The sequence below is a fragment of the Oreochromis aureus genome, linkage group 3 (genome assembly GCF_013358895.1).
Source record: "Oreochromis aureus strain Israel breed Guangdong linkage group 3, ZZ_aureus, whole genome shotgun sequence".
Lineage (NCBI taxonomy): Eukaryota > Metazoa > Chordata > Actinopteri > Cichliformes > Cichlidae > Oreochromis > Oreochromis aureus.
In genome coordinates, this window is record NC_052944.1 from 112,567,326 (window position 1) to 112,591,015 (window position 23,690).

The 23,690-nt window shown below is 38.4% G+C and overlaps 1 long non-coding RNA gene across 1 annotated transcript; it reads right to left on the reverse strand.

Annotated features, from left to right (window-relative positions):
• Positions 1-19,292: 19,292 nt before the first annotated feature.
• Positions 19,293-21,421, reverse strand: LOC120437885. Its single transcript, XR_005611474.1, has 3 exons — positions 21,181-21,421; positions 20,212-20,240; positions 19,293-19,772 (listed from the first exon to the last, which is right to left on the reverse strand). It is a non-coding gene; the product is annotated as an uncharacterized LOC120437885 (long non-coding RNA).
• Positions 21,422-23,690: the final 2,269 nt, after the last annotated feature.

Here is a 23,690-nt window from a genome sequence, read left to right on the forward strand (position 1 = left end):
TTACAGGTGACGGAAGGATGTCCAGTCCATGGTGACCTCAAAGGCCTTAGGTCATCACCATATTCGGAAGAGTATGCCACAAGGAGGAACCTCTATGTTGCATTTAATTCTTAAAATACATGAATGTTCTGTACATGCAAATTATGTGCTTGTAAATGCAAGAAGGGGCGTTACAATACCCTGATGTTATAAAAGCAATCTAGAGTGTATTTTGGGTAGAGATGTACAACTGTTTTGCAGTTTGCACCTCTCCACGCTGCGTGCATTAAAATCAATTGTTTGAACGACCTCTTCTGGACTATCATTGTTTTACTCTCATCCTCAATTTCGAACCCTTAACATTATGGCTGCTGGAGTCCCTATAGAAAAAACTACGAGAAAACTACGTGAGAGATCAACAGGTGGTGTACCGGGGTCCTCTGTTTAGAGCTACACTTCCTCCTCACCATCACCAGGCCAGCCTTCTTTCTTGTTGCTCAGGACTATCTGCTGAGGAAGAGCTAATGGTAGCTAAGCTAGCGTTGCCTGCACTAACTACTAATTATCTATGCCATTTTCCAGAGTCCAGAGCTGGTTTTCCATTCACTGAGCCTGGCCTCCAGAAGTGCAATCAGGCAACATTTCTTTCCAGTATCTGTGCTAAACAGAGGAGGAACTAAACATTTGAGAAGGAACTAATGACTCAGCTACAAGCTAAGCTAATAGCTACGCTAAAGAAAATCATTGGGTCTTTAGTGTGGGCGACTCAGCACAAAGCGTGCTTTGGATAAACCACATGAAGATTACAGTTTGAAATAAGTCTTTATCTGAAGGTCTATAGTTAAACAAGTTACACATGTTAACAAAACACTACTGTGCACTGTGTTAGGAACAGGAAGTGATACGAGAATCCCAGAAAAAATAAAAACTGGGAGGGTACAGGAAAATAACTGAGTCCTTCCCAGTTCACAGCCAGTAAACCAACACAGGACAAGTCATTATAGTGGGACCACAGGATGTCAGGATGCCAGCTCTATGTTATTATTCACCATAACTGGTGTCAGTTCTAGCTGTTCAGTGGGTTTCTGATTTGCCCTCAGACTAAACAACTACACAAGTTTGGGGAAAACAGTTTGTTAGTTTGTTTGTCCCCTGATTATCAGACAGGAGAATAATTATTGTTAAGTTTTTAGATAAAGTTTCTTTTCAACATTGATTGCAGTGTGTGATCATAATAGGGTTGATACACTCCTCATTAGAAGGATACGAGCACTAACCCCACCATGTGAAGGGTTAACTAAGAGGCACAAACAGAGTTGAGTGTTGACGGCAAATGCTACATGCTCACAGAACACAGACAGGAAGGGCTGCTTGTATGATAACAGGGCGTTCCAGTGAACAAAAAATAAACACTTAATACTGTTCCTTTAAGGCGGACATCAGCATGGAAATAAAACATCCCTGGTAAAAACTGTGAGGTAGGGAGGTTTCTCAGACAGGACAAGATCCCTGACGGGAGGTTAATGACTGCTGCCATGAGGAAGGACCCCGAGAAGAACAAATCAGGGAGTGCTGAGCCTAAACCACGACATCTCCCCATCGATAGGCAATCACAATTATTTCCTGTTTCCATGTGTCTAATATATACTTTGAATTATGAATTGTCCTTCACTTCTCCATGTACAGACTGCCTGACACTGTCCACAGCTGTGCAAGCCCAATTTTAACTGCCTGACAATAAAAGAGAGTAAACTGCTAGACTGTCTCCTGAACTTCTCTCAGCGAAGAAGAACCCGACAGTATCAAAACCAAAGTCTGGAAATTGGGATGGGAAGGGTTACCCTTGCAAAACAGGTCAAAACTAGAAAGTGCATTTTCTGAAGAAACTGCAATGTGAATGCTTGAATCTGAATGTATGCACTGAAATGAATTAATTGCTGAATTTTAAGTTAAAAATAAAAATGTTGAATGAGCTGGAAAATACAGAGTTTTTAACCTGAAAACAAAAGTGCAGAACTTTTGAAAGCTGATGTTTAAACAGAAGAAGTTGGAAAATAGCTGAAAAGTTTTTAAATTAAAATTTGGAAAACCTAAGAAATGAGAACAGAAAATTTAGAGTCAGAAAACATCTGAATGAATATTAAAAGTTCATATTCTTTGAATCACTGAATGACTAAAGTGTAATCCCTCCACTTGGAACCACACACTTTTAAAGGTTTACATCTCTGAGCTTTGAAAGACATGCTGTTGGAAAGAGAAGAACGATGGCTTCGTTTTGAGGGTAAAATGATGGCTGTAGAGCAAACACTGTGGACACAGCAGCAGTTGAAAGAGAAGTGTTTAAGATGAATCTTGGCACAGTGAGAGAGAGAGCTTGTTAGGCAGGCAGGTGTGAGCCTGGTTGCTATAGTAACTGCACCCAATGGCTCAGTACACACGCACACAGACATGCACCTCACTTTTGCTGCTTAAAATGAACAGAAAAGTCAGGTCGAAACAAATCGCTCCCAAATGAAAAGTACAGTTCCTATTGACGAAATTCTTTCACCGTGAGCGGCAGCAATGTCCAGTCTACCTAATTCTCAGTTTTCATGCCTGTGGAGTTTATTATATGGACGTAGTGACAGTGTAAAAACACCATGCTCTTCTGATTTTCAAACGAACCTTCTGAGCCATTTTAACATTAGAGTCTATGGAGGAGTTGGAGGGAGGAGGCTGTGCTTTGGTGACATTTATGAAAGAACCATAACACCTAGTACAATAGTAAACACATTGGATGAAAGAGGACAGCGATGGCTACGTTTTGAGGGTAAAATCATACCTGTAGAGCAAACGCTGCGGACACAGCAGCAGTTTTAAAAATATTTTAAGATTAATTTTTTTGCTCCTCTCACTCTGGCAGTTGAGCTGTCTCACTCTAGCCCCAACATTCCGTCCCATACACACCCATTATAAACTCTGAAACGACTGAAAAATCATCATGAAACTTAAACTGGAACTGAAGAAAAGTATAACAGATATTGAAAAGATAAATACAAGTTGAATAGTTGAATGTCTTGTCTTCATTTTAAAGTTTTGAATGGTGGCTCTATGTCAACGTATATGGAAGTAATAAGAGTTTAAAAATGAGTAAGTTGAAGGAGATTTTGAAGGGTCTTCCATTGAAATACATGGGAAATTTTTGTTGAAAAAGTTGAATAATTTTAAAAATATAAATGTTATAAATGAGAAAAATAGAAGCAGTCATGTCCAAAAGAAGAGAATCTAATGGTGTTTGAATGGTTTTTCTAAGTTGAACGGTTTTGAAGGAGATAGATGCCAAAAAGCGTCACGGAATATGATATAATAACTAGAAAGTGCATTTTCTGAAGAAACTGCAGTGTGAATGCTTGAATCTGAATGTATGCACTGAAATGAATTAATTGCTGAATTTTGAGTTAAAAATAAAAATGTTGAATGAGCTGGAAAATACAGAGTTTTTAACCTGAAAACAAAAGTGCAGAACTTTTGAAAGCTGATGTTCACACAGAAGAAGTTGGAAAATAGCTGAAAAGTTTTTAAATTAAAATTAGAAAAACCTAAGAAATGAGAAAAGAAAATTTAGAGTCAGAAAACATCTGAATGAATATTAAAAGTTCATATTCTTTGAATAACTGAATGACTAAAATGTGATCCCTCCACTTGGATGCACACAGTTTAAAACATTTGTATCTATGAGCTTTGAAAGACACGCTGTTGGAAAGAGAACAACGATGGCTTCGTTTTGAGGGTAAAATGATGGCTGTAGAGCAAACACTGTGGACACAGCAGCAGTTGAAAGAGAAGTGCTTAAGATGAATCTTGGCAGAGTGAGAGAGAGAGAGCTCGTTAGGCAGGCAGGTGTGAGCCTGGTTGCTATAGTGACTGCACCCAATGGCTCCATACACGCACACAGACATGCACCTCACTTTTGCTGCTTAAAATGAACTGAAAAGTCAGGCCCAAACAAATCCTTCCCAAATGAAAAGTGTAGGTCCTATTGACGAAATTCTTTCACCGTGAGCGACAGCAATGTCTAGTCTACTGAATTCTCAGTTTTCATGCCTGTGGAGTTTATTATATGGACGTGGTGACAGTGTAAAGACACCATGCTCTTCTGATTTTCAAACGAACCTTCTGAGCCATTTTAACATTAGAGTCTATGGAAGAGTTGGAGGGGGGAGGCTGTGCATTGGTGACATTTATGAAAGAACCATAACACCTAGGACAATAGTAAACACATTGGATGAAAGAGGACAGCGATGGCTACGTTTTGAGGGTAAAATCATACCTGTAGAGCAAACGCCGCGGACACAGCAGCAGTTTTAAAAAAGATTTTAAGATTAATTTTTTCGCTCCTCTCACTCTAGCAGTTGAGCTGTCTCACTCTAGCCCCAACATTCCGTCCCATACACACCCATTATAAACTCTGAAACGGCTGAAAAAACATCATGAAACTTAAACTGGAACTGAAGAAAAAGTATAACAGATATTGAAAAGATAAATACAAGTTGAATAGTTGAATGTCTTGTCTTCGTTTTAAAGTTTGAATGGTGGCTCTATGTCAACGTATGTTGAAGTAGATACAGTTTGAAAATGAGTAAGTTGAATGAGGATTTGAAGGGTCTCCCCATTGAAATACATGGGAAATTTTTGTTGAAAAAAGTTGAATAATTTTAAAAATATAAATGTTATAAATGAGAAAAGTAGAAGCAGTCATGTCCAAAAGAAGAGGAATCTAACGGTGTTTGAATGGTTTTTCTAAGTTGAACGGTTTTGAAGGAGATACAGTACAAAAAACGTACGGAATATATAATAAAATATAACTAGAAAGTGCATTTTCTGAAGAAACTGCAGTGTGAATGCTTGAATCTGAATGTATGCACTGAAATGAATTAATTGCTGAATTTTAAGTTAAAAATAAAAATGTTGAATGAGCCTGAAACTACAGAGTTTTTAACCTGAAAACAAAAGTGCAGAACTTTTGAAAGCTGATGTTTAAACAGAAGAAGTTGGAAAATAGCTGAAAAGTTTTTAAATTAAAATTTGGAAAACCTAAGAAATGAGAACAGAAAATTTAGAGTCAGAAAACATCTGAATGAATATTAAAAGTTCATATTCTTTGAATCACTGAATGACTAAAGTGTGATCCCTCCACTTGGATCCACACACTTTTAAAGGTTTACATCTCTGAGCTTTGAAAGACACGGTGTTGGAAAGAGAACAACGATGGCGACATTTTGAGGGTAAAATGATGGCTGTAGACCAAACACTGTGGACACAGCAGCAGTTGAAAGAGAAGTGTTTAAGATGAATCTTGGCACAGTGAGAGACAGAGCTCGTTAGGCAGGCAGGTGTGAGCCTGGTTGCTATAGTAACTGCACCCAATGGCTCCATACACACGCACACAGACATGCACCTCACTTTTGCTGCTTAAAATGAACAGAAAAGTCAGGTCGAAACAAATTGCTCCCAAATGAAAAGTACAGGTCCTATTGACGAAAATTCTTTCACCGTGAGCGGCAGCAATGTCCAGTCTACCTAATTCTCAGTTTTCATGCCTGTGGAGTTTATTATATGGACGTGGTGACAGTGTAAAAACACCATGCTCTTCTGATTTTCAAACGAACCTTCTGAGCCATTTTAACATTAGAGTCTATGGAGGAGTTGGAGGAGGAGGCTGTGCTTTGGTGACATTTATGAAAGAACCATAACACCTAGTACAATAGTAAACACATTGGATGAAAGAGGACAGCGATGGCTACGTTTTGAGGGTAAAATCATACCTGTAGAGCAAACGCTGCGGACACAGCAGCAGTTTTAAAAATATTTTAAGATTAATTTTTTGCTCCTCTCACTCTGGCAGTTGAGCTGTCTCACTCTAGCCCCAACATTCCGTCCCATACACACCCATTATAAACTCTGAAACGGCTGAAAAATCATCATGAAACTTAAACTGGAACTGAAGAAAAAGTATAATAGATATTGAAAAGATAAATACAAGTTGAATAGTTGAATGTCTTGTCTTCGTTTTAAAGTTTGAATGGTGGCTCTATGTCAACGTATATGGAAGTAATAAGAGTTTAAAATGAGTAAGTTGAAGGAGATTTTGAAGGGTCTTCCCATTGAAATACATGGGAAATTTTGTTGAAAAAAGTTGAATAATTTTAAAAATATAAATGTTATAAATGAGAAAAGTAGAAGCAGTCATGTCCAAAAGAAGAGGAATCTAACGGTGTTTGAATGGTTTTTCTAAGTTGAACGGTTTTGAAGGAGATAGATGCCAAAAACGTCACGGAATATATAATAATAACTAGAAAGTGCATTTTCTGAAGAAACTGCAGTGTGAATGTTGAATCTGAATATATGCACTGAAAAGAATTAATTGCGGAATTTTAAGTTAAAAATGTTGAATGAGATGAAAAATACAGAAATTTTCACCTGAAAACAAAAGTGCTGAACTGCTAAAAGCTGACAAGCACAGAGAAGAAGTTGGAAAATAGCTGAAAATGTTTTAAATGTAAATTAGAAAAACCTGAGTAATGAGAAAAGACTATTTAGAGTCAGAAAACATCTGAATGAATATTAAAAGTTCATATTCTTTGAATCACTGAATGACTAAAATATGATCCCTCCATTTGGATCCACACAGTTTTAAAGGTTTACATCTCTGAGCTTTGAAAGACACGCTGTTGGAAAGAGAAGAACGATGGCTTCGTTTTGAGGGTAAAATGATGGCTGTAGAGCAAACACTGTGGACACAGCAGCAGTTGAAAGAGAAGTGTTCAAGATGAATCTTGGCAGAGTGAGAGAGAGCTCGTTAGGCAGGCAGGTGTGAGCCTGGTTGCTATAGTGACTGAGCCAGGGGCTCCATACACACGCACACAGACATGCACCTCACTTTTGCTGCTTAAAATGAACAGAAACGTCAGCCCCAAACAAATCCTTCCCAAATGAAAAGTACATGTCGTATTGACAAAATTCTTTCACCATGAGCGGCAGCAATGTCTAGTCTACCTAATTCTCAGTTTTCATGCCTGTGGAGTTTATTATATGGACGTGGTGACAGTGTAAAAACACCATGCTCTTCTGATTTTCAAACGAACCTTCTGAGCCATTTTAACATTAGAGTCTATGGAGGAGTTGGAGGGAGGAGGCTGTGCTTTGGTGACATTTATGAAAGAACCATAACACCTAGTACAATAGTAAACACATTGTATGAAAGAGGACAGCGATGGCTACGTTTTGAGGGTAAAATCATACCTGTAGACCAAACACCGTGGACACAGCAGCAGTTTTAAAAAATATTTTAAGATTTATTTTTTCGCTCCTCTCACTCTAGCAGTTCAGCTGTCTCACTCTAGCCCCAACATTCCGTCCCATACACACCCATTATAAACTCTGAAACGGGTGAAAAAACATCATGAAACTTAAACTGGAACTGAAGAAAAAGTATAACAGATATTGAAAAGATAAATACAAGTTGAATAGTTGAATGTCTTGTCGTCGTTTTAAAGTTTGAATGGTAGCTCTATGTCAACGTATTTTGAAGTAGATACAGTTTGAAAATGAGTAAGTTGAATGAGGATTTGAAGGGTCTCCCCATTGAAATACATGGGAAATTTTTGTTGAAAAAAGTTGAATAATTTTAAAAATATAAATGTTATAAATGAGAAAAGTAGAAGCATTAATGTCCAAAAGAAGAGGAATCTAATGGTGTTTGAATGGTTTTTCTAAGTTGAACGGTTTTGAAGGAGTTAGATGCCAAAAAACGTACGGAATGTGGTATAGATAATAATAATAACTAGAAAGTGCATTTTCTGAAGAAACTGCAGTGTGAATGCTTGAATCTGAATGTCTGCACTGAAATGAAATAATTACTGAATATTAAGCTAAAAATGCTGAATTAGCTGGAAAATACAGAATTTTTAACCTGAAAACAAAAGTGCAGAACTTTTGAAAGCTAATTTTCATACAGAAGAAGTTGGAAAATAGCTGAACATGTTTAAAATGTAAATTAGAAAAAGATGAGTAATGACAAAAGAAAATTTAGAAAATTTAGAGTCAGAAAACCTCTGAATGAATAACAGAAGTTCATATTCTTCTAATCACTTAAAGAGTGGAATTATGTATTATAAATCTCTAATTCATAAAAAAAAAAAAAATAAATGTAAAAACAAATTTGTTGAATTGAGCTGAACAGATGAACAAACATTCTGGAGAAAATACAAGCTTTAATATACAGCATAATGTTTTTCAGACATATACACGTGTATATCATGTTTAATGGTATTACATACATCAATTTGTTTTGTATTTCATAGAAAATAACATAAAAATCTTAAGTCATATTGTACAGCTTCTTTCTGAAAAGGACTTAAATTAGTTCAACAAATGTTTTTTTTTTCAAAATAGAATAAAAATCATTTTAAAAGAGACGTTTGCAATGTTTTAAGGTGTTAATAATCTGATCCTGTCATGTGTCTGTTCAACTTTAGTTTTTGGCACAGACTCCATTCTTAAAGAACAAATTACAAAATAACAAACAAATAAAATTGAAATTAAAGTAGCTTTTTTTTTGTTAAACACTTCACAGTAGAATAAATAAAAATATCTAAATTAAATAACTAAATGAAAATAATAAGCAACATATGAAATACATGAAAATTCAACTTTTAAAACCACAATCCTGAACCTTTAAATTGTGTTGGTTTCTTAGAACATGGCTGAACAGCTGTTTCTATCGGTCTACTTAATCTACTGATCTGTCTACACATCCTTTTATTACTCATTCTTTTTTATGTTTTAATGTAAACAGAGTCCACACAGTGGTAAAAGAGAACTGTATAGAGATTTTTGAGTAAACTCAAATGAAAGCCTAAGGTGGTGACACAGTTTACCACATGCAAATAATCAAATAAACACATTAGTCCTTTTTGTGAACATGGACAAATAAGTATCATTAGTTTACAGCATTGTTCAGCCATGCCACTAATGCTTTTTAGCACTGTGTTTTAACCTGGGCTCAGACACAAAGTCCCAAATTTAGTTAGTCCCTGACTTTGAGTTGTGGTTATGACTAATTATTATACACAAGGCTTTATCTATCTGAACTCTAAGGACACAAATATGAAAAAACCTATACTTACCAGCTGATACCCCACACTACACACTAGGTGTGCCATGTGACCTGAAACTTTGGTACAAACCCATCATAATCATTCTGTTAACACTGTTTTTTAACACTGTTTGTGTTGCTGTTCAGAAGTTTAAAATGTTTTAGATTGGATTACATGGAATGAATTTGAGTTCTCTTGGGGTTTTTCGTCTGTTTCGTTCTCAGCAGATTTTTTTTCCCCATACTGTTGAATTCCAGTTACCACATTTCTGGTCATATGACATCCCGAGTGCCCAGTTAAAAAAATCCCCACAGTTAATTCAACATTAAAACAAAATAAAAATATGTTAAATAAATAAAGGTTTGCTCTGTGATGAAATATTAAATAAGCATACATTGTACAGAGCTCTAACAATGAAAACAATCCTTTAGCCTGTTGATCAGAGAGAGGCAGTCATTATGTCCATTTAAAACCTGTAATCAAAGAGCACAACATTTCTGTGAAACTATAAAGTCCCATATGATCCTCATCATGTCCAGTGACTTCAGAGTGGATCCTCCCTGTCATCCGGCCAGTGTTTGATGTGTGGCAAGCAGCACAGAAGCAGGATAGCTGAGGACTTTAAAAGAAGAGCAGAAAACAGGAACATATGTAGTTGTAAATGTAAATACCGGTGATACTTGTCAAAAGGAATAAAATAATGAAAATGTTAACTTACACACTCATTTAAGGAGGATCTTGACACTGCACAGAGGAGGCACAGTCAGTCTGACAATGATGGTGATCTCCAGTGATGTTTTCCTGCAGAAACATTCCTGCCGACTGGCCATATGATCCAGAGTAGTTGGTTTGTAATGAACAGAAAGGTGTATATGTTAGGTAGTGTGCACTTAGAGCTGGTCCTAAGAAACAAACACATCCTGTAATAAACTGAATACCTTTAGTAGTGCTGCTGCAAATATAAAGCCCTTCTATCATGTGTGGTTTCAAAGAAGGTGTTTTGGAGGCTCAGTCACAGAAACTGTGCAGTCTGTTCAGTCTTGAGTGTCTCAGCTCTGAAGGGGATGGATCACAGAGGGAAACACCTGAGTAGAGACATTAAAATACACTCAACATAACACTCCTAAGGTCAAGTGAAAACACAATTTAAACACTTTACAAAGAATTAATACATGTTTTCATGGAAATAATGTCATTAACCCTTTTGTTGTGAGTAAATCTCACCAACTGCTTGTGGGACAAGCTAGAAGGAGGACTTATCACAGAATGTCTCCTGTGCTCCAGATGTGAAGTCTCACGCTCTGATCGTACGGCGATGAAGATGGTGATGATGAAGCCTCTCTGATCTGTGGCATTACAGTTTCTGGCTGCTATGTGCTTCACACTGTTGGATTTTACATGTGAAGCTTGGAGAAGACACAGGAGGACTGTGTCTCTCTTGAAAAGAAAAAAAAAAAAAAAAACCTAACAACCTCCCACCGCACCCCCACCCCCATTCAACTCCCACCTACCCACTCCACTCAACTCCCCAGCCTCACACCATCCAATGTCTATACAAATGTAGGGTATCAGCTGGTAACAAAAAGCAAGTGTAACATATGTAGTACATATGTGACACTGCTGAAACATTTCTGGCCAGAAATCCAGAAATGTGCAGTTATCAGCCAGTGCATTTATCAACCCAGACCCAGACCCACCCTGATAAATGCACTGGCTGAAACACGATAAAAGCTCATAAAAATGTATGTTTCATTGAAAGATTTGTCCAAAAATATAATCATATACTTTTGAAAAAGTTTAAAGATTATAACAAACTGAAATCAATAACATTTTGTAAATATTATTTCAAAATAGAGGCACAGATAAACTGGCTTAACTGTCATTATTGCTGTAATTAGGTTTTTCTTTTTTTCCTTTTTCTTTTTTTTTTTAAAAAAAGCAACCTTTAGTCATTGTTGTTCTCTCAGAAACAATGAAGAAGCTGTTGAACATTTATGTGTTGTGTGGGCAATCCTCTGGTCCACCCTCCCTCCCTCCCAGCCACAGTGAGACTGGGGCAGCCTGAAAGGATTTTGAAGCCTGGCTGCAGAGGATATGCCTACACTGTTCGTTTTAAACTGCTATATTTGATTTTTCTGACATTCATAGATTACTGATTTTTAGATTTTCTGTAATAAATAAAATTGTCATATTTTACTGATATCATTACTTTATTCATTTAATTGTATTTTATGTAAAAAGAATTCAAACATTATACTGCAATGCAGGGCGTTTTTTCTTAAGTCAACTTTTAAATATCGCTCTACTTTCTTAAGTCATTCAAAAATATAAAAATTACTTACTGTAGTCAAAGATCTAGATCATGAATCATCACAGGACAATGCACAGTATACAGGGTCATGGTAACTATGGTAGGTCTTCATGACTCCAGAATGGAGACATCGCTCTGGCTGAGAAATGAAAATAAGGTCAAGCAGTGTGTTCTTCTCTGTAGTAGGGGCAGTGATGACCTGTGCGTATCCCCTAGACTCAAACAGCTCCAGGATTGGTTTATTTGCACTGGATAAAACATTCTCATTAAAATCACCACAAACTATGATGGGATGACAGTCCATGATCTCTAATGAGTCTAATAGGCTTACCAGGTTTTTCAGGAATGGCCTCAGAGTGTAGTCTGGAGGTCTGTATACAACTGCAATCAGTGCACTGACTGGTGCTTCAACCTTTAAAGCCAGAAATTCAAGGTCAGTTACATTATGGATGTACTGTTTTTCATGCACTTTAATGTCACTTTTCACATAAACAGCAACTCCACCACCACTTCTGTTTGCCATCTGGGGAAAGTTTGTGTAGGACAGGTGTCTGTTGCGTTTGAACAAATTGTAATTTTCCAAGTGGAGACTCTCTGCGACAAAAGAGCCCCGCAGGTGTGTTTCTGTTAGGCACAAAACATCTGCTAGACAGAATTCATGGTGACTCTTGATGTCATTAATGTGAGCTGGCAGTCCCTCTGTATTATGATGAACAATGGTGAAAACCTCTGACCTGCTCAGTGTTTTTCTCACGTGTAGAAGAGGCATCATGTCATCAAGGTTGGCTTGTCTCATGTTCTCAAGCGCTGCAGTGATTTCTGGGTTGGTGAATATTTTTTTCTCCTCCATATCAAGAAGATACAGTCCACTGAGAGACGTCACTCTACTGACAGCTACGTAGGCCATGCCGGGCTCAAAATGCTCTTAAGAGAGACAACAGCTGATGTGGTTGTCATACCCTGTACCTTATGTATTGTACATGCAAAGGCCAGCTTTACTGGGAACTGTCTTCGTACCACTCCTTTCTGCTTTAGATTCTCCTCTGCTCTCTCAATGTACACCATGTCGTCTGCTGGTGTGCAGTTATTCTTTCCAGATGTCTCATTATCCATTTTAAGTCCAAGCTTGATGATGTGTTGGTCATTTTCAGAGTAAACTACTCTAAGTAGTTTTCCAAAAGCTCCATTAACCAAACCATTTTGTATGTCAATGTTTCTGGTGAGCATGACACGAGCTCCTTCTGCAACTTTCAGTGTGTCTGGTAACTCGTTTTTACCTCCTTTGAATGGTCTGTCTTGAAGTGCCATTCTGCCAGTTCTAGGATCCTTTCTATAATCATCTGCATGGATGTCAATGATATGAGTATGGAGCAGAGCCAGTGTTGCAGAGTTGTGTGCATCCACTTCTTTATTAGTTGCAAAAATGTGCAACGCATCAGTCGGACAAAGGGCTGGTTCAGTTATGGCCTGTGACAACAAATCTCTATCTGCTTCGCAAAGCTCATCCAACTTTCCTTTCACACGGATTCTGTTCAGCATCTCAGCAAAGACAACATCATCTTTCTGACGCATAATCTCAGTCAGAGTGATCATCTGAAAATGCTCCCGCCACAGGTCGATCTCGGACGGGTCGTGCACACAGAGCGGTTTAGACTGTCGCACTGGGGTAGCTGATAGAAGTCTCCAACAGCAATGACTGACATGCCTCCAAAGGGTCTCCGAGTCCCTTTGATCTGTTTGAGTCTTGCATCTACATATGCAAAGAGATGTCTTGACACCATAGACACTTCGTCAATGACGATTATTTCAGCATTCAAAAGTTCTGATCTGACTTCATCCAGCTGATTGCCAAGTCCCTGAATGGGAGGTTTTAAGCTTCTCGGGAGCTTGAGAAGAGAATGCAGTGTTGTTCCAGAAATGTTAAATGCTGCAGTCCCAGTGAAAGCAGTTAACAGGACAGTGGGTTTTGATATGTCAACGTCGTCTGCATATCTGGGCACTTTGCTCAGTATCTTAGATGCTTCTGAGTAGATGCATTTGATAAGATGTGATTTTCCTGTTCCAGCACCACCATTAATATAAAAGAAAAACTGCTCTGGATTTAGAGCACAGACTCTTTAATGCACCAGTCTCTAACTGCATAAAATATGCAGGCTTGCTTCTTATTCAGATTCTGAAACATCTGACGTAACAACGTGGGATCAATAGCAGGGGTTCCCTGATGGCTCTGACTTCTGTTGAAGCATCAGCCTGACGGCTGTAGTCAGGCACATCTTCCTGTTCATTTTCATTGTCTCGCTCTCTTTCTTGTTCAACAAGTGGCAACCTTACGAGATCTGATTCAGGTGCCAGATTACACCATTCATCAGTCATACCTCTGTTCTGTTCATATTCCTCAACAGCGCTCTCGATCTCCTCACTGTTTTTCTCATATTTCTCTCTGTTTCTTTTGACAATGTGTTGCACGTACTCAAGACGGTCAGTACCTGGTAGCTGTACACAGCCAGCACCATAGAAAGCCTGATAGGTTGGCAAAGATGGTGTTTTCAGTTCGTGGTCTGAACGATGAGGAAGGTACAGTTTAAGCAGTCTTCCGTAATATTGCTCTGGATGTTTTTCTTGTGAGCAGCGGTGAAATCTGATGATAGCAGGCTTATCATTTTTGCGCCTTTGCACAAATCCCATCTCATTGAGAAGGGGCAAAACATCTTTACCTTTTGTCTGTTGGCCATAGACAATCCTGCAAGTAGCAGCAAAGTCTGCCATGCACATCTCCTCATACTCTGGTGTTTCAGGTCTGGCTTTGTATTTGTCATTCAAAGATGTCATCCAAACATTGGAAGACTCAGGTGTTGTGTTGTCCAGAACTGACAGGGGACGACTCATTTTCACAGGATTATCATCTGTTGGTATGAATATTACAGCACGTGAACATTGCTTCATGTGAAGACCACATGCACGAGCAACACACTCCTGTGCACTGATCTCTCGCTTCTTTGAATATGCCTGCATGACGGCTCTCATTTCATCGCACTCATTTACACTGTCCTTATGGGAGTTCTCAATGACAGTTTTCAGGTACTCAGATAGCCCGCCCTCTTTTTTTTTTTGATATATATTTCATTAAATAATTTGCTGCACCGAAAGCATCTAGAACAAAGCTTATGTCGATATTACTGTTCCAGGCTTCAAGCAGATGTGGATTATAGCCGTTTATCCAAGAGTCTTTTGGATCACGCTTTAGTATGATCGTACTCCTTGTGTTCATTTTATTCAGGTATCTCTCATATTCTGCATGCGTCAGCTTGCATCGAGCCAAGAGCTGCTCTAAACTCATGGAAGCAGTTTCAGGTTCATTCAGCAGCTGGTTCAGTGGTCTGAGCTTGTTCTTTGCTGTTTCTACCTCCAGTTCATCATCCTCACTTGGTCTTGTGATCATTGTCTCATTGCAGGGTGGTTTGGGAAAACCAAACGGCACCCAGAGCTTAAACTCCTAAAGCACGTCTTTGTGTGGTTCTTACTGTGTTTTTGCACTTCTGTTACTTTCTTGTACAGTTCAGGTTGTTTATGTGGATCAGGCAGCTGAGCTGTGATGTATTTGTTTATAAAATCAACAACAGTTTGATCATCATCCTCCTCAAACACAGGAGCACCTTCTACCCACAGGAGACAGTGTATGTGGGCTTCCTCTGTGCTGAAATTCAACTCTGTAAAAGTAGTCAATGACTTTGCCAAGTGGCTCTGCAGGAGATAAGAGTAAATCTCTGAATAATGCTTCAACTCTCTTGTCAAACATGCGCATTGTTGTGACAGGATTGCTCCTCAGGATGTCACACTTTGCTGACCAGTCGAGTCCTTCAAAATTGACTTGTTCACCTTGCTGCCTTGTTATTGCCTCAATCACTTCAGGCCAGCGCATTTCAGCAGCTGAAAATGTGCAAAAAGAACGTGGGAGTTCCCAACTGTCTGATCATAGCAAAAGATCTCTTGTTGTTTTCTCCCAATAGGCTGGGGTTCCTCTCAGAGGCTGCATGAATCTCACTGCATCTTTATTTTTCACCAGTTTCTCCACCTCATGTTTATCTTGTAACATGCCTGAGGTTATTTTTCTCCCATCTCTGGTCAAAGGCTTTGCCTTTCTTAACTGTATTGTCATGCTGGAAGTAGCCAAGTGTATTTCAGTCACAAACTGTGCAAAGAACAAATAGTTTGTGTCTCTGGCAAAACGATCATCAGTGCAGAAAAGTCTTGATTTGAAATACCCACTGGGGATACTTTGATCAGCCTTCTTTCATCAAGTGTGTTTTGGCCTGTAGGAAACTGCACAGGAAGGCCATGGCCTCCAGTTTAGGTGTTTTGAAAAAACTTATTGATTGTTTCTCTCTGCAGGAGCAACAGAGTAGATTCCTTCACTGAAACATAATATTTCCTCAGCCACATCAGGGGCTGCAAACAGGACTCAAGTGCAAAACCACCATTAGTCAGTCCATCTGCTTGCTCTGAATCATCTCTCATCTGCTCATGTGGTTGTTCACCATCACAGGGTAACATGTCAATATCCTGTTCATTTTTATTTTGTGCTTCACTCAGTGCATTTTTCTCACAGCTGTCAATTTCCATTAAATCAGCCTCATCATAATCGTCCTCATTCATGTTTTCATCATCCTCCTCCTCATCATCTTCATCAGGAAGTGTTGGGTCACACAGCTCAGCATCATCTCTGATGCTCACATCCTTATACTGTGGATGAATCTGCTTGAGTTTATGCAGTGCTTGCACAAGTTTAGACCAGCTTACAGTCTGAAACAGCTGATGACCTTTGTAAGACAAGCGTCTCTTCAGTTTTACTCTCATCACCTGAGAATTAATTCTCAATCGAGGCAATGCTTCAACAGTTTCCTGTACCTCTGATGGGACACAGACCACATTTCCTCTAATTGCTCTCTGCCTGCCTTTGGGAAGAGGAATAATCTTGGCAAATGGTATGCACTTGGCTATGAGATGTCTCTCCAGTATGTTGAGATCAGACAATTCAGGTGGAATATCAGCAAGATCCAGTTTATTGGCAACAGCAAGTGCTGGCATGGATCCATTTTTAAGATGATCGTGGCAGGTGTGACAAATCCACTCTCTTTTCTCTCATCAGGCACATTGCACTGCTCAGTTCTGCAGTTTTCATCACAAACATGAACATACTTTCCTGTCAAACATGTTGCAACCACATGTGGGTTTTTGACATAATTTGACCTTGTGCAGGGTCGTACTTGGTTTGGAAATGAAGCCTTGAAACAGACAGTACATGGGTATGATGGTCCAACTTTGATTTGTGATTTGAACACCGATATGGCCTCGTTGATCACACTGTTGTCACTCTCTTGGGTTTGTCTGTTCACCCATCTGTATTTCCTTCTTATTTTCATGGCACATCTCATGTTGTGCATAATCCTGAATGCAAGATTACTTTGATACCTGTCTCGCATTAGTTGTTTCATCAGTTGTCTCTGTCTCTCTCTGAATTCTGGGTTTTCTCGATACCTTTTAGTGATGTAGCTTTTTTTCTCCTCTCTGAAATCAGTATTCTCACAGTAACGTCTTTTAATATATTGTTTTTGTTTTTGTCTAACTTTAGCATTCTCACAGTAGCGTCTTTTAACATATTGTTGTTGTTTCTTTCTGAATTCTTCATTCTCACAGTAACGTCTTTTAACATACTGTTGTTGTTTCTTTCTGAATTCAGCATTCGCATGGTAACGTCTTTTAACATACTGTTGTTTTTTCTGTCTAACTTCAGGATTGTTTTTATATGCCTCGCTTGTGCAAGATTTTTTCTTTTCTTTGTAATCTTTATTTGAAGCATACTTTTGTCGTTCTTTCCTTTTTTGGTTTTCTTTTCTCTGATTTCTGGGTTTCTCTGATGCCATTAATCTTCTTTTCATTTTGTGCCTTTGTTGTTTATTAACTTTTTTCAGTTTTTGTAAAACTATATCAGAAAGATCACAGGCAGCAACATTTGTTATTGCAGCATTTGATTGACATGAAAAAGCATCCCTTGATGGAAGGAAACTTAATTCACTGCATAGTTCTTCAGTTGGTATATTAGGAGGTTCATTCTGATCTTCATATGATGTGAACTGAGTCATGTGGACTTCTTTTGTTTCACCAGTGGCGTACAAATGGACATTTGACAAAAGATGTTCTCAGTCAGATCAGTGATTGTATTTCTCCTTGGAGTAGAGGAGTTTGCTTCATCAACAGTTGTATCAGAGTGAGTAGGTGCCACAGCAGTGGCAGCTGTTGGTCTGCAGACTGTGTCTGTGATAGTATCACTCAGGTTGACTGTGCTCATACTGTAGAATTGCACAGGCTTCAGCTCATAGTTACAAAAAGGTGATATCTCCATCATTTCATAAGAATCTTGGAGCCTCTTAATCATGTCACTGAGGAGTGTGAATTTGAGCATCAGAGCTGTACCACGATTACGTGACTGTAGTGGTAGAGGAAGACCACAGGCTGTTCTGGAGTGTGGATCAAAGAAACCATATTTGCCTGATGTGGATCTGAACACTGCGATACACAATCCACTCATAATCAGTAAGGCATACTGCACATCTGACAACAGGCAGCTCAGTCCTGCTTCAAAGCTGAGAAAGGTATCTACTGCTTCTTCTGGAGGTTCTTCAAATGTCCCATACCGGGAAGGCTGTGTCATGTCGACATGATACATAGACCTGCGAGCATAAACTTTGTCTGGCAGCTCATCGGTTGCCAAATGAATATTTTAGAAATCTTTTCTTGGCCTCTTTGTACATCACATCACCTTTATCCAAGACCAGATTAAGGTCAGCTGTAGTCATGTTTTCATTCTCATGAAGGAATGCAAGAAATGTGAGTGAGTTACATGTGCACTGCTTGTTTCTGGAGTCTCCATATTTACGATGTGCCTGGCTGTGAGATGCACAGACATGTGTTACAGAGGGCTGGTTTTCAAGGTTCACTGTTTCTGCATGAGATGGTCCTGCCACATCAGTGTGACGGCAACTTTTCACAACATCAGCATAACCCACCTGTGGGGTACTTGACACCTTATGTTGGTCTCTATGATATACCTGATGTTCATTAAATTCATGCTGCAGTCCACTCTTTACAGCATCCGCATAGGATACCTGTTGTACATGTGCAGGAACATGTTGACCTGCCCGTTTGACACCATCAGCATTGGTCTTTGCAGACACACAGTCTTCTGCAGAGCTCTGAGGAAAATCATACTCAGCTTGTTCACATGTTGGTACTTTGTGAAACTCATGGAACTTCTTCCAGCGTTGTTTTGCAGCTTGTGACTTTTTCTGCTTTTTTGGCATTTTTACACACCTTTAAGTGTTTCTGTTAGTCTTTAGAAAATATATTCAAAAAATAAGAGTGGCACACACCAGGAGATGTTTTCTTTCTCTTTATAGTTCAGTTTTTATTTCTCAAAAACAATGTCTTTGTTTGTTTGACAGTTTGTTCTTCAGTCGAGAGAATATTATGCACTCTCTTTATTGGCTTGGCACAATTTAGCAACAAGCCCAGAATGAAAAACAGGTAGAGAGAAAATCTAGAAGAGAGAACAGGCAGAGCAGGAGAGACACGGCTTGTAAATCAAAATAAAACCGTGAATTAGAGTTTTCTCTGTTCAGTTTGTTCTCAGGGTAGAGGCAATATATGCACTCTTTATTGCTTTAATGGCTTGGCATTTTTCAGCAGCAAGCCAAGAGTGAAAAACAGGTAGAGAGAAAATTTAGCAGAGAGAACAGGCAGAGCAGGAGAGACACGGCTTGGAAATCAAACCGCAGAGTTTTCTTTGTTTGTTCTCAGGTAGAGGCAATATGCACTCTTTATTGCTTTAATGGCTTGGCATTTTTCAGCAGCAAGCCAAGAGTGAAAAACAGGTAGAGAGAAAATTTAGAAGAGAGAACAGACAGAGCAGGAAAGACACGGCTGGGAAATCCCAATTAACCGTGAATTAGAGTTTTCTTTGTTTGTTCAGTTTGTTCATAGGTTGAGGCAAAATATGCACTCTTTATTGCTTTATTGGCTTGTGCATTTTTCAGCAGCAAACCAAAGAGTGAAAAACAGGTAGAGAGAAAATTTAGCAGAGAGAACAGACAGAGCAGGAGAGACACGGCTTTGAAATCAAACCGCAATAAGATTCTTGGTTTGGCAAAATTTCTCACAAACCACAGGGTGAAATACAGATGGAAAGAAGGCAGAGACAACAGGTGGAGCAGGACAGAGGATAGAGGGGATGGGGGGTTGGGATGTGAGACAGAAGACTGGAGATCTCGTCCTTGTTCTTCTTCTGCACACTGTGAACAAAAAAGAAGAAAAAAATAATAATTTTATTAAAATGATATCACATGTTAATTGTATGAACTAATTGTGACTACTGAAACAGGACAAAACAAATATTCAAGCTAAACTGTTGTGGCTGCCATGTGCAAAAAATTATTAATCTAAAAAAGTTGGGTATTTTTTAGAATAATAATTATCTAATTCAATTCAATAATAAAATTTTTAAATAAAAATATAAATGAGTGAATCGTTAAATAATCACATGTAGTGTGACTACAAAAATGTACGAAAAAAATATTTTAGCCCAATTGTTAAGCTGCACTTATGTGTATTTATTATAAAATTGTGTTTAAAAGGTCTAGCACAAAGTTTGAACCCATCACTTTACAGCTTATATTAGTCAGATTATCTTTTTATTTTGGTCTACTTCTCTTGCAGTATGTGCACACCTACCAGTCAAAGCACAGATGTCAGTCAGGTTCCTGAAAGTGTAAGACGAGAAATAATGTTAGTTGTCTGTACAGTATTATCAGACTATCAACAGAAATACAAAGCCCACACGACATGATACACTGAACTTATAGTCAGCAGGTTAATTATAGAGTAATATAGCACACCAGCTGACACAGCAGTCATTTTATAATTCAAACTAATTAACTGAAGTATTTCCACTTATATAAGGCTACTGTTAGACTGCTGCTAGCCTTAGCATTGCTGCTAGCGCTAGTATTGCTGCTATCATTAGCATTGCTGCTAGCGTTAGCATTCCTGCTAGCAGCAGTGCTAACACTAGCACTCTTACTGTTAAAACTGAGCCACAGTGGCAATAATAAAGCTCATTTGTTACTTTTGTCTCACTGACTGCCAATAACTATCACAGGAATATCACAGGAATACTCTTTTGACAGTTAACAACCACTAAGGCTAGTGTTAGCACTAAGGCTAGTATTAGCATTGTTGCTAGCATTAGCATTGCTGCTAGCATTAGCATTCCTGCTAGCGTTAGCATTCCTGCTAGCAGCAGTGCTAACACTAGCACTCTTACTGTTAAAACTGAGCCACAGTGGCAATAATAAAGCTCATTTGTTACTTTTGTCTCACTGACTGCCAATAACTATCACAGGAATATCACAGGAATACTCTTTTTGACAGTTAACAACCACTAAGGCTAGTGTTAGCACTAAGGCTAGTATTAGCATTGTTGCTAGCATTAGCATTGACGCTAGCATTAGCACTGCTACTAACAGCAAAATGTCATAAACCTATATAAATAATAGTGAAGGTTATTCTTTTTTTTTGCTTTCTTTATTGTTTGAACTCTGTTGAACTTTAAAAGGACTTGTTATGTGAGTTTAATTGTCAAACATGTATTTTTACCATCATAAAAATAAAACAGTGCAATACTGAGTGTTTTGTACTTACCACAGCAGAGAGCAAAGCGGAATGACGACAGTTGGTCCCGTGATGGGTTAAAAACAAATGAGGCGTTCAGGTGGTGCTTGGAAATTTGACCATCAGTTTGAAGAGCAATAATGAGCATATACATGTCTGTGTGTTGGTCTGTGTGTGTGAGACAGAGAGAAAGAGGGAAAAAAATACACTAGACTCATCAGTACAAATTGGTACTTTGAGTGAGTATAAGCAAATGAGTGACAAACAGAGAAAGAGGGCAAATGGCATTAAATGAGCAAATAAAAAGTATATCATCTTGAACTGTTTTGTGGGTTTTATTTTAAGACTACTTTAAGTGTGTTAGTGGGGGATAAACTATACAGACTATAAACAGAGACATTAAATGAGATTAGATTAGTTAAAAGTTAAAATGTGGGAAAATCAACTACAGACAGGTAAATGCTGTGAGCTTTAATTATCCAGTCAGAAAAGATTATTTTAAAGTCATCAACTGACTCCAACTGCCCAGATCTGAAAAACCACTGTGTAGAAGACAAGTCCACCACTAAACTATAAGGTTGAATTTAACAGGCCAATCACAATGGTCTACTTAGTTGGGATATTAATCTGTGGCAAAACCCTGTCAAATCTGTCTTATTGTACCTATTGAAAAGTTAATCTTACTACAACTGCTTAGATGCAACAGACATTTTTAGGTTTAACCATGGCAGAGTGAGAGACAGAACTCGTTAAGGGCAGGTGTGAGCCTGGTTGCTATAGTGATTGCACCCAATGGCTCCACACACAGGCACACAGACATGCACCTCACTTGTGCTGCTTAAAATGAACAGAAAAGTCAGCCGAAAACAAATCCTTCCCAAATGAAAAGTAAAAGTCGCATTGACAAAATTCTTTCACCGTGAGCAGCAGCAATGTCTAGTCTACTGAATTCTCAGTTTTCATAACTGTGGAGTTTATTATATTGACGTGGTGACAGTGTAAAGACAGCCCGTACTTCTGGTTTTCAAACGAAGAGAGTGCATTTTCTGAAGAAACTGCAGTGTGAATGCTTGAATCTGAATGTATGCACTGAAATGAATTAATTGCTGAATTTTAAGTTAAAAATAAAAATGTTGAATGAGCCTGAAAATACAGAGTTTGTAACCTGAAAACAAAAGTGCAGAACTTTTGAAAGTTGATGTTCACACAGAAGAAGTTGGAAAATAGCTGAAAAGTTTTTAAATTAAAATTTGGAAAACCTAAGAAATGAGAACAGAAAATTCAGAGTCAGAAAACATCTGAATGAATATTAAAAGTTCATATTCTTTGAATCACTGAATGACTAAAATATGATCCCTCCACTTGGATCCACACAGTTTTAAAGGTTTACATCTCTGAGCTTTGAAAGACACGCTGTTGGAAAGAGAAGAACGATGGCTTCACTTTGAGGGTAAAATGATGGCTGTAGAGCAAATACTGTGGACACAGCAGCAGTTGAAAGAGAAGTATTCAAGATGAATCTTGGCAGAGTGAGAGAGAGCTCGTTAGGCAGGCAGGTGTGAGCCTGGTTGCTATAGTGACTGAGCCAGGGCTCCATACACACGCACACAGACATGCACCTCACTTTTGCTGCTTAAAATGAACAGAAAAGTCAGGTCGAAACAAATCGCTCCCAAATGAAAAGTACAGGTCCTATTGACAAAATTCTTTCACCGTGAGCGACAGCAATGTCCAGTCTACCTAATTCTCAGTTTTCATGCCTGTGGAGTTTATTATATGGACGTGGTGACAGTGTAAAGACACCATGCTCTTCTGATTTTCAAAGGAACTTTCTGAGCCACTTTAACATTGGAGTCTATGGAGGAGTTGGAGGAGGAGTCTGTGCTTTGGTGACATTTATGAAAGAACCATAACACCTAGCACAATAGTAAACACATTGGATGAAAGAGGACAGCGATGGCTACGTTTTGAAGGTAAAATCATACCTGTAGAGCAAACGCTGCGGACACAGCAGCAGTTTTAAAAATATTTTAAGATTAATTTTTTCGCTCCTCTCACTCTAGCAGTTCAGCTGTCTCACTCTAGCCCCAACATTCCGTCCCATACACACCCATTATAAACGCTGAAACGGCTGAAAAAACATCATGAAACTTAAACTGGAACTGAAGAAAAAGTATAACAGATATTGAAAAGATAAATACAAGTTGAATAGTTGAATGTCTTGTCTTCGTTTTAAAGTTTGAATGGTAGCTCTATGTCAACGTATGTTGAAGTAGATACAGTTTGAAAATGAGTAAGTTGAATGAGGATTTGAAGGGTCTCCCCATTGAAATACATGGGAAATTTTGTTGAAAAAGTTGAATAATTTTAAAAATATAAATGTTATGAATGAGAAAAAAAATAGAAGCAGTCGTGTCCAAAAGAAGAGGAATCTAACGGTGTTTGAATGGTTTTTCTAAGTTGAACGGTTTTGAAGGAGATAGAGTACAAAAATGTACGGAATCTATAATAAAATAGAATAAAGATTAGAAGAACAATAC